We start from the raw sequence: 13020 nt of genomic DNA, 5'->3' as shown, positions 1-13020 counted from the left end.
AGAAACGATGGAGACCCTCAAGCACAAGGAGCTCAATTCCCCAGCATGTTCCCCTCCAGAACCACAGCCCCCTTCCCCCGGTACTGCTGCACAAAGTACTTAGTGGAGTCAAACTACAAACTCCCCGCACTGGGGAATCAGGAACTGCTTAGCAGACAGAGTTCTGGCTCCTGGGTCTGTCCTGAGTCAAGGTGTCAGCTGGGGCTGAAGTTCCCTGACGGCTGGCCTGGAGCTGGAGGATCCCTTTCCAGGATGCCCTACTCACAGGGTGACAGTAGGAGCCGTCTGGGTCTCGGCACGCGGACCTGGCCACACAGCTGCTTGAGTGTCCTCCCAACATGACGGCTGGCTTCCCCAGAGAGTGACCAAGAGAGCAAAGGGGGAGCCGCGCTGCCTTGTGTGATGCAGGAACCCCACCATCAGTCCCCTAACATCCTGAAGACACACAGGTCAGCCCTACTCAGTGTCCAGGAGGATTACAGCCAAGTGGGATCAGCAGGAGGCAAGACTGCAGGGAAGCCATTTGAAGGTTGGCTGCCATGTGAACTGTCTCCTGCCTGGCTCTGCCAGAGACCCACATTCCCCCTTTATCTTTAATCTCTCCAGGGCTGCCAGCTTATTTGCCTAAACAAATAAAAACATTCAAATATCATCTGGACCAAAACACGAAAGAAAACCTTCTTTCCATTTGTCTGATGTCACAGAGGTTCTTGAAAAAGCCGTCAATCGGGGAGTGCCTGCCGTGGCACAGTGGGTTAAGAATCCGACTGGAGCAGCTTGGGTCAATGCGGAGGCACGGATTTGATCCCAGCACAGTGGGTTAAAGGATCCCACATTGCTGCATCTGCCACTCAGGTTCGATCCCTAGCCTGGGAACTTCCACATGCCATGGCCGTGGCAAAAATAATACTTTCGTAAGCCACTAACTTAGGTGTGCAGACATTCCCGCATCTGGACTGCGTCCTCTGGGCCCTCGCTGCTACCCAAAGGTGTCCAAATACTTCATCTAGTCACTTCCGAGTAAGCTCAGCCACTTCAGTGACTTATTGGAAATGCGAGATGAAACTCAGCCAAGCTCAAGATCCCCTCCCTCTTCTTCCAAGGTTACACTTGGGTTCAGACACCTGCACATCCTCATAACATAAGGACCAACTTGTGATTCTTGGCCAGTATCTGTCCACATGGCTTCCGCTTGTCCCTCACCCTCAGCCATGGTCACCTGCTGTCACCCACTAAAATATGACCCTCCAGGCTGCTCTTGGGGCATCACTAGCCTTCAGTGCCGGCGTCAGGTACAGGGGACCTTGGATCCATGTCCTAATCCGGCCTTCAGGTGGGAACCCTTATACCGGACCTCACTGGCTTGCCAGCTGGCTCTTTCTCAGGACTTCTGCCACAGGAGGAGCCGCCAGCCTCCCCTTGGTGTCCATGGGGCTCGCGGGGGTCCCACAGGCACACCTATTTCTCTGCTGCTCTGATGCCACGTCACACAGCTGGCTGCTCTCCAGGCCTGCTGTCTACCCGGCACCCCTCGGGAAGGAAGGCAGGGGTTCACCCCCACCCGGGATCCACTGATCCGGCTGGATCCTCATCACCGCCCACAGCTGCAGGAACTCAGCCAGAAGGGGCTTGGTGGGGCCCAGGCCCCCAAAACGAGCCTTGTCTCTCCTGCTCCTTGCCACTGCCATGCTCAGCTCCCTCATCACCTGCCGCTGGAGGCACTTCTCTGGAATTTACGAGGAGGAGAGAGTGGAAAAGGCAACTCCAATCATCTGTAAAGAGTCCAGGGAGTTGCCGTCGTGGCTCAGCAGAAACGAATCTGACGAGCATCCGTGAGGACGCAGGTTCGATCCCTGGCCTCGCTCAGTGGATTAAGGATCCAGTGTTGCCATGAGTAGTGTAGGTCACAGACGCGGCTTGGATCTGGCATTGCTGTGGCTGTGACATAGGACAGCTCCGATTCGACCCCTAGCCTGGGAATTTCCATATGCCGCGGGTGTGGCCCTAAAAAGCAAAAAAAATAAAAATAAAAATAAAAATAAAAATAAAAAAAGAGTTCAGCTGCGCACCCAAGCCACTCCCCCAAAAGTCCATACATTCATCCTTTGGCGTCTCTGCTCACAGTTGCCTTCGTCCCTTCGCACTGGCGGCCATGCCAGGTGAGTGTCCCCAGCCTGCATGGGGGGGTCCCACATTAGGTTACGTCTGCAACAGACATGTGGGTTAATGATCGCAGGCTGCCCTGCCACGCAGGTACGTGCTGATGACTCCCAGCCTTGCTTCGCTGCCCCACGACCCCCTGGACACCCCAGGCGGCCCACTGGGCCCTCCAGAGTCAGCGGGTCATTAACAGCCCCTCAGGCCTGCTGGGCCCTGACCTGGCCTCCCTGGGGGCCACTGCGCTGAAGGCTCTGTCTGTTCATCGCTCTCTTTCGACTTCATTCTCAGCATCCAGCCAGTTCCAACAGCACTGCTTCCTGCCACCTTCCACTGGGAGCTGGGGCAAGGCTGGAGGGCCGGCTCCCTTGGCATCTAGGTCCTGTGACCCCCGCGCTGTACACGCCCAGCAGAGAAAGGGCTAGATTCTGGTTCAGAGGGTGCCCTGAAATTCATTAACTTCATTATTATTTTTTTTCCTTTTCGGCCACACCCCCAGAATTTCCTGGGCCAGGTTATCAAATCCAAGCAGAAGCTGCGGTCTACCTATCCACAGCTGCAGCAGCTCCGACCCTTTAAACCCACTGTGCTGGGCTGGAGATCCACCCAGCGCCTCCTCCAGCTCACTAACCCACTGCCCCACAGCTGAACTTGAAACTCCTTAAGAGATTTTTTTAAGAGGGCATTTTTTTCTGGGTCTCCAAGGCCTCAGTCTCTCTCTCTCAAAATCCACCTGCAGTGATTTCCGAGCTGGAGAAATGAGGTCCTGCCTTTTCCAAGAGGATTCTTTCCGGGCATTAACCTCGGTGATTGATTCTGCTCAGCCCGCAGGGCCCGGGGCCAGAAGAGCACACAGCGGTCCATGGAGGCCTGAACAAAGCCGGGTCACTTCCGAGCTTGCCCAGGGCGTGCGGGCGCGGTGTCCGACGCCCACAGCGAGAAGGACCTGCCTCCAGGCCTCTGTCCCCGGGGGTGAGCGGCCACCCTCCGGGGAGTGATGAGAGCGGTGAAAGGCTTTCGGTTCTGGGCTGATGGATGTGCTGGCTTTGGGTCCTGACCCCAATGACGTCTGGAATTCAAAATTCCCGGGGGAGCCCGAGCAATGACACTAAGGGTCATTTCTCACCTCTTCGATGGCCGAGGATGTCAGGTTACTTGACGTCTGGCGTCCCTCGTCCCCCGCCGCCGCTTCCTCCGTGTGAAAGGTTAGGATTAGCCGTTCCCTTCTCAGCCCATCTAATGGCAAGTGCGGCGTGTGGGGCCCCGGCCAGACCCCGGCCGTCACGCGTCCCACACAAGCTCCTCGGAAGGACCCCAGCCAGCGCCTCACACTCACAAGCCCCCCGAGTGGGGCGCCCGGGGACCCTGATGCCATCCGTCATCCCGGGTCCAGGCCACCTCGGAGCGGGCGGGGGGGGGGGGGGGGGGGCGCGCGCTTGCCTGGACCAGACCTGCTGCCTATGTCTTTAATGCGCATGCCTGGTGACTCCGCTGCGCCCAGGAGAGGCTGAGAGCCCCAGCCCGAGCTGTCCCGATGCACTGTGGTCCTTTCAGGGCCGTTTTAAAGAGGAAACCCTTCCCCTGCAGACAGCCGCAACCCTGGCACGGCTGGGAGGGTACCAGCAGGTGATTCAGCTGGTCCCAAGGCCCTTCCCTGTCCCCCTCCAGGAGGACCAGACAGACCCCCCTGCGTCTTTGCCCTGCGAAGCACGGGTCTCCTTAGGGCTTCCCAGGTGAATCTCAGGGGCCACAGACCAAACAGGCCTGGGGCTTGGCCTGTGACCTGCAGGCCCAGCCGCTTTGCAGCCAGGCCGTCTGATGAGGGAAGAACTCCACGTGACCTCTCCCCCGACAGCATGGACGCACGGAGCGAGGCCTCTGGGAATCTCAGTGGCTTTGCTGCCCCGAGAGAAAGTGACACTAGGAGCAGATCGTAAGGAGGTGTTTGGTTCTCTCCACAGTGGAATGTGCTGGAAGTCCACTAAGGGTGAGTGCTGAGGGCAGAAGAGGAGACCACATCATCTAGGCTTCATTAGACGTAGCATCTGAAAAACGAAAGGGAGGAGTTCCTGTTGTGGCTCAGCAGGTTAAGGGCACGGCTAGTATCCACAAGGATGTGGGTTCGATCCCTGGCCTTGCTCAGTGGGTTGAGGATTCAGCGTTGCCATGAGCTGTGGTGTAGTCACAGGTGGGACTCAGATCCAGCATTTGTGGCTGTGGTGTAGGCCGGCAGCTGCAGCTCTGATTCAGCCTCTAACCTGGGAACTTCCACGGGCCACGGGTACGGCCCTAAAAAGCAAAAAAATAAAGATTAAAAAAAAATTTTAAATGAAGAGGGAGGGAGGGAAAGACAGGACCACAGGCTTCATACTTTTCTTTGTTCTTTTCCTCTTTTTTCTTTCTTTTTTTTTTTTTTAGGGCTACACCCGAGGCATATGGAAGTTCCTAGACTAGGGGTTGAATCAGAGCTGTAGCTGCCAGCCTACACCACAGCCACAGCAACACCAGATCCTTAACCCACTGCTTAAGGCCCGGGGTCAAACCCTCATCCTCCTGGATACTAGTCGGGTTCGTAACCCACTGAGCCACAGCAGGAACTCCTATAGTTTTCCTTCTTTTTTTTTTTATCTTTTTTTGTTACGCAATGAATTTTATTACATTTATAGTTGTACACAATCATCGCAACCAAATTTTATAGCATTTCCATCCCAAACCCCCAGGGCATCCTTGCACACCCGTCACAGAGTTTTCTTAAAGAAATATTTATTTAGTAGAACAAAGCCTAAATGAGTTAATCCGCTTTTTTATATATAACTGTTGGGCACCTGACCCAAGACGGTGATTTGAGTCTGTTCACTAAATGTCCCCCATCACCAACTCCCACTAAACAAACATGCAGCAAAGCAACCTGAAGACGGCGGTTCTGTGCCAGTGGTTGCAGGGCCTCCCCTATAGGCCAGGGATTCCGAGGACCCTCCAACACTGTGTAGGCCTAGCCAGGTGGGGACAAGAGGCCACTCTCTGCTGAAAGGGCAGGGAGGGCAGGCCCAGACCAGCGCCATAAACCGCAGGATGCCAGGTGCAGCATCCATGGGACAGAAGAAAGCCACAAATGAAACAAAACTCAAAAGAGCTTCAAAAGCCGTCATTGTATAGGACAAAGCCTCAGCTCCCACCGTCATTGAACTGGAAACTAATGACAAAGGTGCCAAAATTCATCCTCTGATGCCACGGGGTTTTGAGCAGGAAGGAAGCCTGTGGAGCCAGGGAAGGATGTACCGGCCGACCTGAGGTTGTGGGGTAGGGGTCCAGCAGCCAAGCAGACCAGTAGAGGTTTTGCTGCCGAGCAGTGGGCAGATGCTGTAACAGTTGCCTGAAAATGTGGAAGCAGCTTTGGAATTGGGAGATGGGTAGAGGCTGGAGCTGAGGTTCTTGCTCAAAAAGCCTGGGTGGCTGGGGAGGGGCTGTTGAGGGAACTATGGGTGGTAAAGGCCATTCTGGGGAGGTCCCTGGTGAAAATGAGCTACTGGAGAAAAGGGCATCCTTGTTATCAAGTGGCAAAATCCTCGGCTGAACTGTGTTCTAGAGTTTCGTGAAAGGTAGATCCTTTAACCCACGGCGGGAGGCCCGGGATCAAACCCTCAGCCTCGTGGATCCTAGTCGGCTTCATAACTGCTGAGCCATGACAGGAACTCCTTGACCTTTCTCTAAGGAAGGGTTTTCTGGCACTCCCCGTGGCTGGTCAGGGCAGATCCAACTTCAAGGCCAAGTCCTGGCTCTCCTCCCCTACCCCTGGAGCAAATAACCTGGGGATACCTCTCCTTTCTTTTGTCACCAAACCCCACTGCCACAGGATTCCACAGTTCATGCAGGACCTTCGAGAACCATCTGGCCCACAAACGTGGTTGCTTCCCTTTTCATTCTCACAGTCCTTTGTTGAGGATGCCCCGTCTTGTCAGCCCGTCCTTAAGATGGACGATGCAGGGGCTCTGGGGGGACAGACTGAAGAGGGGCTATGCTTGCTAGTGTCCCCGCTCCGGCTGGCCCAGGCAGAGTGCTGGGAGGGGGCAGAGATGTTCCTTGGAATAGAGGTGGTGACTGAACTTATGACAACAGAGAGCTGGCTGGACACATCAACAGCACTGCTTCTTAAGGGATGGTGGAAGTTTCCAGAAGGCCAGGCAAGAGACACCCAGTCAGGGAGCCTGGCCAAGACCCAGGGTGTGTCCCCAACTGCTTGGGCCTGTGACCCTGGAGTCACTGAGAGAGCCTCGCTGAGCTAATGTTTATTGATGCTGTTTTCTGTTAATTAAATTAAACCTCTCTCTGAAGCAGGGCTGGCAGGCAGGGCTGCCTGGGGGGTGCGGGGGCCTATTTTCCCAGGTGCTGGGTGGGGCTCCAGCCAAGGGAGGTGAAATGGGATCCCCTCAAGTGTGAAACTCCCCCAAAGTGACCCTGCCCCTCATGCCAGAGGCTCCCCGGCACCAGGGCTGCACTTGGATTTCAGCACATCTTGCTTCAATTCGGTGCTTTGTGCATGAAATTCCAAGCAGAAAAATCAAACGGAGACATAATGATTTTGATTGGAAATTACCGTCCTCTAACATAAGACATATTAAACATCACTAAAGGCTACACTATGATTCCCGAGTGGACAGCATACTAGCCCTACGTTCAGAAAAACAGTAATTGAGTGAACTGAGGTCCTCATGCTTTATCAAGATCTGAAGTCAAAGCGCCTTCACTTGCATGTCACCTGCACTGACACCTGGATGTGTTCATTTTTAAGGGCAAGCATCCTCTATATTCACTGCCTCCATATCTGCAAACGCACCTGCTCCCAGCTGAGGTCAGACAAGGTGACGCTCTGGCTTCTGTTTCAACTCGATTTGTAAACAAGTGGCCTTTTGGCAGTCCGTTTGGCGCTGTGGGTGTTGCATTTTTGTGCTTTTTGCAGGAGCCCTGGCAGTTTAAGATGGCCCCAAGGGTGGGGCTGATGAGCTCTCTGGTAGCCTAAGCACAAAAAGGCTGCCATGTGCCTAGTGAGAAAATACATGTGTGAGATGGAGCTTGGCTCAGGCCTGAGTTGTAGCACGGTTAGCTGCAAGTTCAATGTGTTTTTTTTTTGTCTTTTTGCCATTTCTTGGGCCGCTCCCATGGCATATGGAGGTTCCCAGGCTAGGGGTCTAATCGGAGCTGCAGCCACCAGCCTACACCAGAGCCACAGCAACGCTGGATCCGAGCCACGTCTGCGACCTACACCACAACTCACGGCAACGCCAGATTGTTAACCCACTGAGCAAAGGCAGGGACCGAACCCGCAACCTCATGGTTCCTAGTCGGATTCGGGGGTTAACCACTGTGCCACGATGGGAACTCCCCAATGTGGTTTTTTTTTTTTTCTTTTGGGTTTGGTTTGGTTTGGTTTGGTTTTTAGGGCCACACCTGCGGCATGTGGAGTTCCGAGGCTAGGGGTCAAATCGGAGATACCAGCCTACCAGCTGCCAGCCTACACCACAGCCACAGCCACAGCCACTCAGGACCCAAGTCGCATCTGCGACCTACAGCACAGCTCATGGCAATGCCGGATCCTTAACCCAGTTTTCGAGGCCAGGGAACAAACCTGAATCCTCATGGTTCCTAGTCGGGTTCTTTAACCACTGACCACAAAGGGAACTCGCAAGTTCAATGTTAATGAGCAAACGGGCAGCTTATTCCCAAGAGAGGAAGAGGAAAGCCACCAACCTGCACGTGAGACGGCTCTGGAAAATGCCAAAGGGACATTTATAGCGCATGACAAAACAATGGAAAAGTTGGAAAGCAGCTAAATTTGTGCATTCGTGAGATCATGACCAATTTTTTGTTCAATCCAGAGGCAAAAGCATTGCTATGGGACTAAAAGCTAAGGAAATTTATGACCACATTCCCCAGGGTAGTGAAAAGGTTAAACCCTCGCAGCTAGTGTTTTCTTATAAAGAAATACTGGGTGTAAGTAGTTATGTATCGGAAACATAAAATAAGATACTTTTAACCAGAAACACACTTCTAACAAGGTCACGTATTGATCCGTTGATGAAATGTCGTGACCAGAGGCCCAGAGGAACCCAACCCTGTGTGGGTATTGAGCCTTTGTCCCAGTGGCTCATTATCTGCCAAGTCCCTATTTATGCTGACCTTCCAGAACTCAGCTACTGTGAACAGGGAGAATGAGCTATAATTTCATCAGTTATAAAAGTTGTACATAAAACAAAATATAAAACCACTAAGGAAAACTTTATCTGCCATCTCACCACCTAGAGGCAAGGAGAGTTAAGTTTTGAGTTTTTGCCCTTTTTTCAAGGTGTCAGTGTTCGTGTCTGGACTTTCTGCCATTTGTGGCCTGCTGCTCTTTTTCTGTGTGTCCTCAAAAACATTGCCTTTTTCTTTTTCTTTTCTTTTTTGTTTTTTTAGGGCCACACCCACAGCCTATGGAAGTTCCCAGACAAGGGGTCCAATCCGAGCTGCATCTGCTGGCCTCCACCACAGCTACAGCAACGCCAGATCCAAGCCGCATCTATGAACTACACCGTAGCTCACCGCAAGGCAAGATCCTTGACCCACTGAGTGAGGCCAAGGATCAAACCCACATCCTCATGGATACTAGTTGGGTTCATTAACCATTGAGCCACGATGGGAACTCCCAGCATTGCCTTTTTCAATAAATGTTTGCCTATAACCTGATTCTTCATAGATGTATAATATTCCATTCTACCAGCTTACTCTGACACTTGCATCTAACCCTCTACTATAGGACAGGGTTTCCAGGCATGGTTGTACAGGTTGTTCACTGCCCAACTGCACCCAGCAGAAAGGCACTTGAGAGACGAATCCAGCTCCCCTGAACCTACCAGGCCATGCATCCTGGCTGGGGCTGTGTCTTCTTGGATGAGGGGTGCTTGAGCTAAAGGCTAACCACTCAGAGGGCCCATTTTTCCCTTTCCTTCCAAGACACCGCACAGTCCAGAGGAGGGCCTGGTTGGACACCTATGTTGTTCCCAGTTTAGGGCTTATAAAAACAGGGAGGCTGTGAACTATTTTGCTTACCGCTCCTCCTGGCTCAAGTCACTGATGGCTAATTACTGATCCATTCTGAGAAGTGGGGTAACAAGGTTAAAAAAACAAACAAACAAAAACAGCTATTAGTTTAGAAGAGACTATTTCAGGAGATAGGCTGACTCTGATGGATGCAGGCTAATTCTAATTTCTAAGTTCTAATTTTAGGAAAAGGTCTTACCAAGTAAATTGCTTAGAGCCAGATTTTGATGGGCCGAAGATGTTAACACATTCGAGAGGGCAGACCTTTCTCAGTGACTCCGACCCACCATCTAAGAAAGTACTGCTTTTATGCAAATAAGCTCACTGCAAATCTTTCTCCTTTATTCATGGATGCTGAGAATCAGCCGGTCCTCTTCCCTCAGCCCTGAACGGGAAGAGGGTTTTAAATAAGGGAAGAGAGGCTGGCATTTGTTTAGAGCTCTTTTTATGCCAGAAATTCTGCCTTTACTTAGATTTTCTTGGGGAAATTCCCTGCACATCAACTTTTTCTAAAAAAAATTAGGTGATTCAATCAGCCGTCTTCCAGCCTTTTCTGCTTTAGAAAAATAACACTTACCATGGTGTTTGCTAGACTTTGACTTCTGTTTGGGGGTATATTTGGTATTGGCACTTTCGGCAGGAGAATTTCTTTATGAAAACTCTGCAACCCAGCCTGATCCAGACGCTGTGGCTCTCTGCCTTGATTAATCATCACTGCAAATCGTTACTGCACTGGGGCTTTATCTGCTGAATGCCTCTGCCCAGGCCTGTGGCCTCCGTGGCTATTCATCTGCCTCCCATCTGCAGAATGAGGCCACAGTCATTTCAAACCCATAAAGAGATGGGGAAATACTAAAAATGCATTAGTTAGTTTTTAAAACTAATTTTGTCTCTAAACAGCTAAAGTGTATTGTAAAATCTTTTTGTTTTTCCCCAGGCCAGAGTTTTGGTTCCTGCCAGCACCTCCAGCCTGGCTCCCACCAATTGTCCACGGTCCTCCACCCTGAGCTTGTGCCATCAAGCAAGGCCTGTCCACCACATCGAGGGCCGAAACACACCCCCAACTGGCGGTGCAGCCACGTAGGGGTTAACACTCCTCTCCTCCCTAAAACCCACAGAAACATCCAAATGAGTGAAAATCTAGGAGGAGAACTTCATTTCCAGGGAAAATGTTCTACAGGGCAGAACCACCATCTCAGCAGTTAACCCTGGGGACTCAGGTTCATGGTCAAAGGATGGGAGCAGTATTGCCCTTCCCAGAAGTGACTGACCACTGCCTGTCTCCCAGGACTGGGGTCCCCTGACTTTCCATTAAGAAGTCAAAGGAGGCTGGGGGGACAGGCTGCTGGGGGGACAAGGGAAGGTAGGGGATTGTTGTCTAATGGGGGCAGTGATTTGACAGGTTCCCCCACCACCACCACCAGGTGCAAGTAGGGTGGGATACGCTTATGCTGCAGGTGGTAGGATGGATTTATTTATTTATTTTTTTAGTGCCACGCCCACTGCATACAGAGGTTCCCAGGCTAGGGGTCAAACTGCAACTGTAGCCACCAGCCTACACCACGGCCAGAGCATCGCCACATCCAAGCCACGTCTATGTCCTACACCACAGCTCACGGCAATGCTGGATCTTTAACCCACTGATCGAGGCCAGGGATCGAACCTGCGCCCTCATGGATGCTAGTCAGATTCATCTCCGCTGCACTATGACGGGAACTACAGGATGGATTTGTGTTTTAAGGGGTGAGGCTCTAGAGAAGAGGGAAATGCAGGTTCAGGGGCAGCTGCACCCAGACTGGAGGGAGGGTGATCACCACCCCAGGGTGGGCAGTCCCTCCCTCGAGGACAGCGTGACCACTTGTGGGACGTGAGAACATGGTGAGTCTCTGACGCTGAGACACTGCGGAGAAGGGCACACAGGAGGGCCTCTCTCTAGGGCTCCTGCAGCCATCACACAGCTAAGCACCAGCCTCCTGAAGATGCCGTGGCATCCTGGAACAGGGGCTCAGGAGGCAGCGCTGAGCACAGAGCCGACCCCAGGGCTTCCTGGGCCATATGAGTACCCTTGAACTCCAGTTTCTACATCCAGGCTCCTGGTAGCTCCTTGGGCTCCCAAGTGTTTCTGCCACGACTGTCCCCTGTATCCGCCAGCTCTCCCCACACCCAAGTCTCTCTAAGGCCAAATATTGAATCTGTTGCCATGGAAGCCGATCTCGTCTTATCTCTCCAGCTCTCATGCCTCAAAATTCATATTTTTCATTCTCTGCTTCTTCCCTTCCAGTCTGAAGATTCTCTCTTGCTTTGGGGACAGAAATTAGGGATCTGGAATTCTCATCCAGCTTTGCTCTTTTTTAGCTGGGACTCTTGGGCAATGCAGTCAGGGTTCCTTGGCCTCAGTCTCCCAGACACCAGTCTATAAATTGGTGCCCGTCAACAAAAAAAGATTTTATGACTTCATAGTTCAATGAAAATCCTAGGGACAAGGCCTTTTATATGTGTGTGTAATTATAACTGCTGGTTTAGGATATTACTATCTTTTATGCCAATATCGTGCTTTTCTAGTGGGCTTTTTATGGGGGTGGAGTGAAAAAAATGTTTTCATTAATGAAATTATTATAATAAATTATTACCGTTTGATTTTTTCTTATTACTCCCTGTAGATGAGAAAATTAGAAGTTGGTGGTTTTATTTTTGCCAGTACACTTTACTTATATTGCTTGTTATATTCAAGTAGTCTCTAAAATCCCCAAGGCCAGGGCACAATGGACTCTTGGTAATTGTCTTCATGTATCAAACTACAGAATTATTTGACTGTAATAACTACCAGGGGTCTAATAGTCTTGACTGAAGATATTTTCAGCAATGCTTTCCCAAACCTTTCTACAATTTCTCATAAGTTCCTTTAAATATTAACCAAATAATTTTGTCTTTTTTGGAAGAGACAGCGAGCCCTCTCGTCGAAGGGAAAGTTTCAGAGCTTTTTCGTTTCCTCTTTGTCCTTCGGGAAGGTCAGATCTAAATGGATGGGTCTGAGCTTATGGTAAGCATGTAATGTATGCTGTGTGTGTGTTTTTCTTGCTTTGTACTTTGCTTTCTTTATGTTACTTTGGTCTATTCTTATTTTTTTAAATCTTTCATAAAAATAAGATGTGTCAAAACCTTTTGAGGAAGGGTGTGAATCATAAAAGTTTAAAAAGAAAAAATAAACACACTAACCGAAATTTTTAAAAAGAGGCTTGAGTAGGAAATTCACCCCATCACTGTTAACAAAACCATAAATTGGTGCAACTTTTCTAGCAGACAATTTAGCAGTTAAAATCAAGGTTTAAAATGCACATGTCCAAAAAAAAAAAAATGGAGTTCCCGTTGTGGCTCAGCAAGTTATGAACCAAACTAGTTACCATGAGGATGTGGGTTCGGTCCCTGGCCTTGCTCAGTGGGTTAAGGATCTGGCCTTGCCGTGAGCTGTGGTGTAGGCCAGCAGCTGCAGCTCCGATTCGACTCCTAGCCCAGGAGGTTCCATATGTCATGAGTGTAGCCACCCTAAAAAGCAAAAATGAATAAATAAATAAATAAGTAAGTAGAAATAAAATGTGCATGTCTTTTGACCCTAAACTTTTTGCTCCTTGGCCTTCTTTCTAAAGAACATGATTAAGGACTTCCTAGGCTCAGTTTATTAGTTATCAAGACCATTGTAAGCAAGCTGGTGCAACCATCAGCACAGTGCAGTAGAACAACTGTAACCATGATGCTTGCGCAACAACAGCTGCGCATGTGCTAGGAGGTTGT

This window comes from Phacochoerus africanus, chromosome 3 (assembly GCF_016906955.1).
Source record: "Phacochoerus africanus isolate WHEZ1 chromosome 3, ROS_Pafr_v1, whole genome shotgun sequence".
In the NCBI taxonomy this organism is placed as follows: Eukaryota; Metazoa; Chordata; class Mammalia; order Artiodactyla; family Suidae; genus Phacochoerus; species Phacochoerus africanus.
This window is presented reverse-complemented; position numbering follows the sequence as displayed.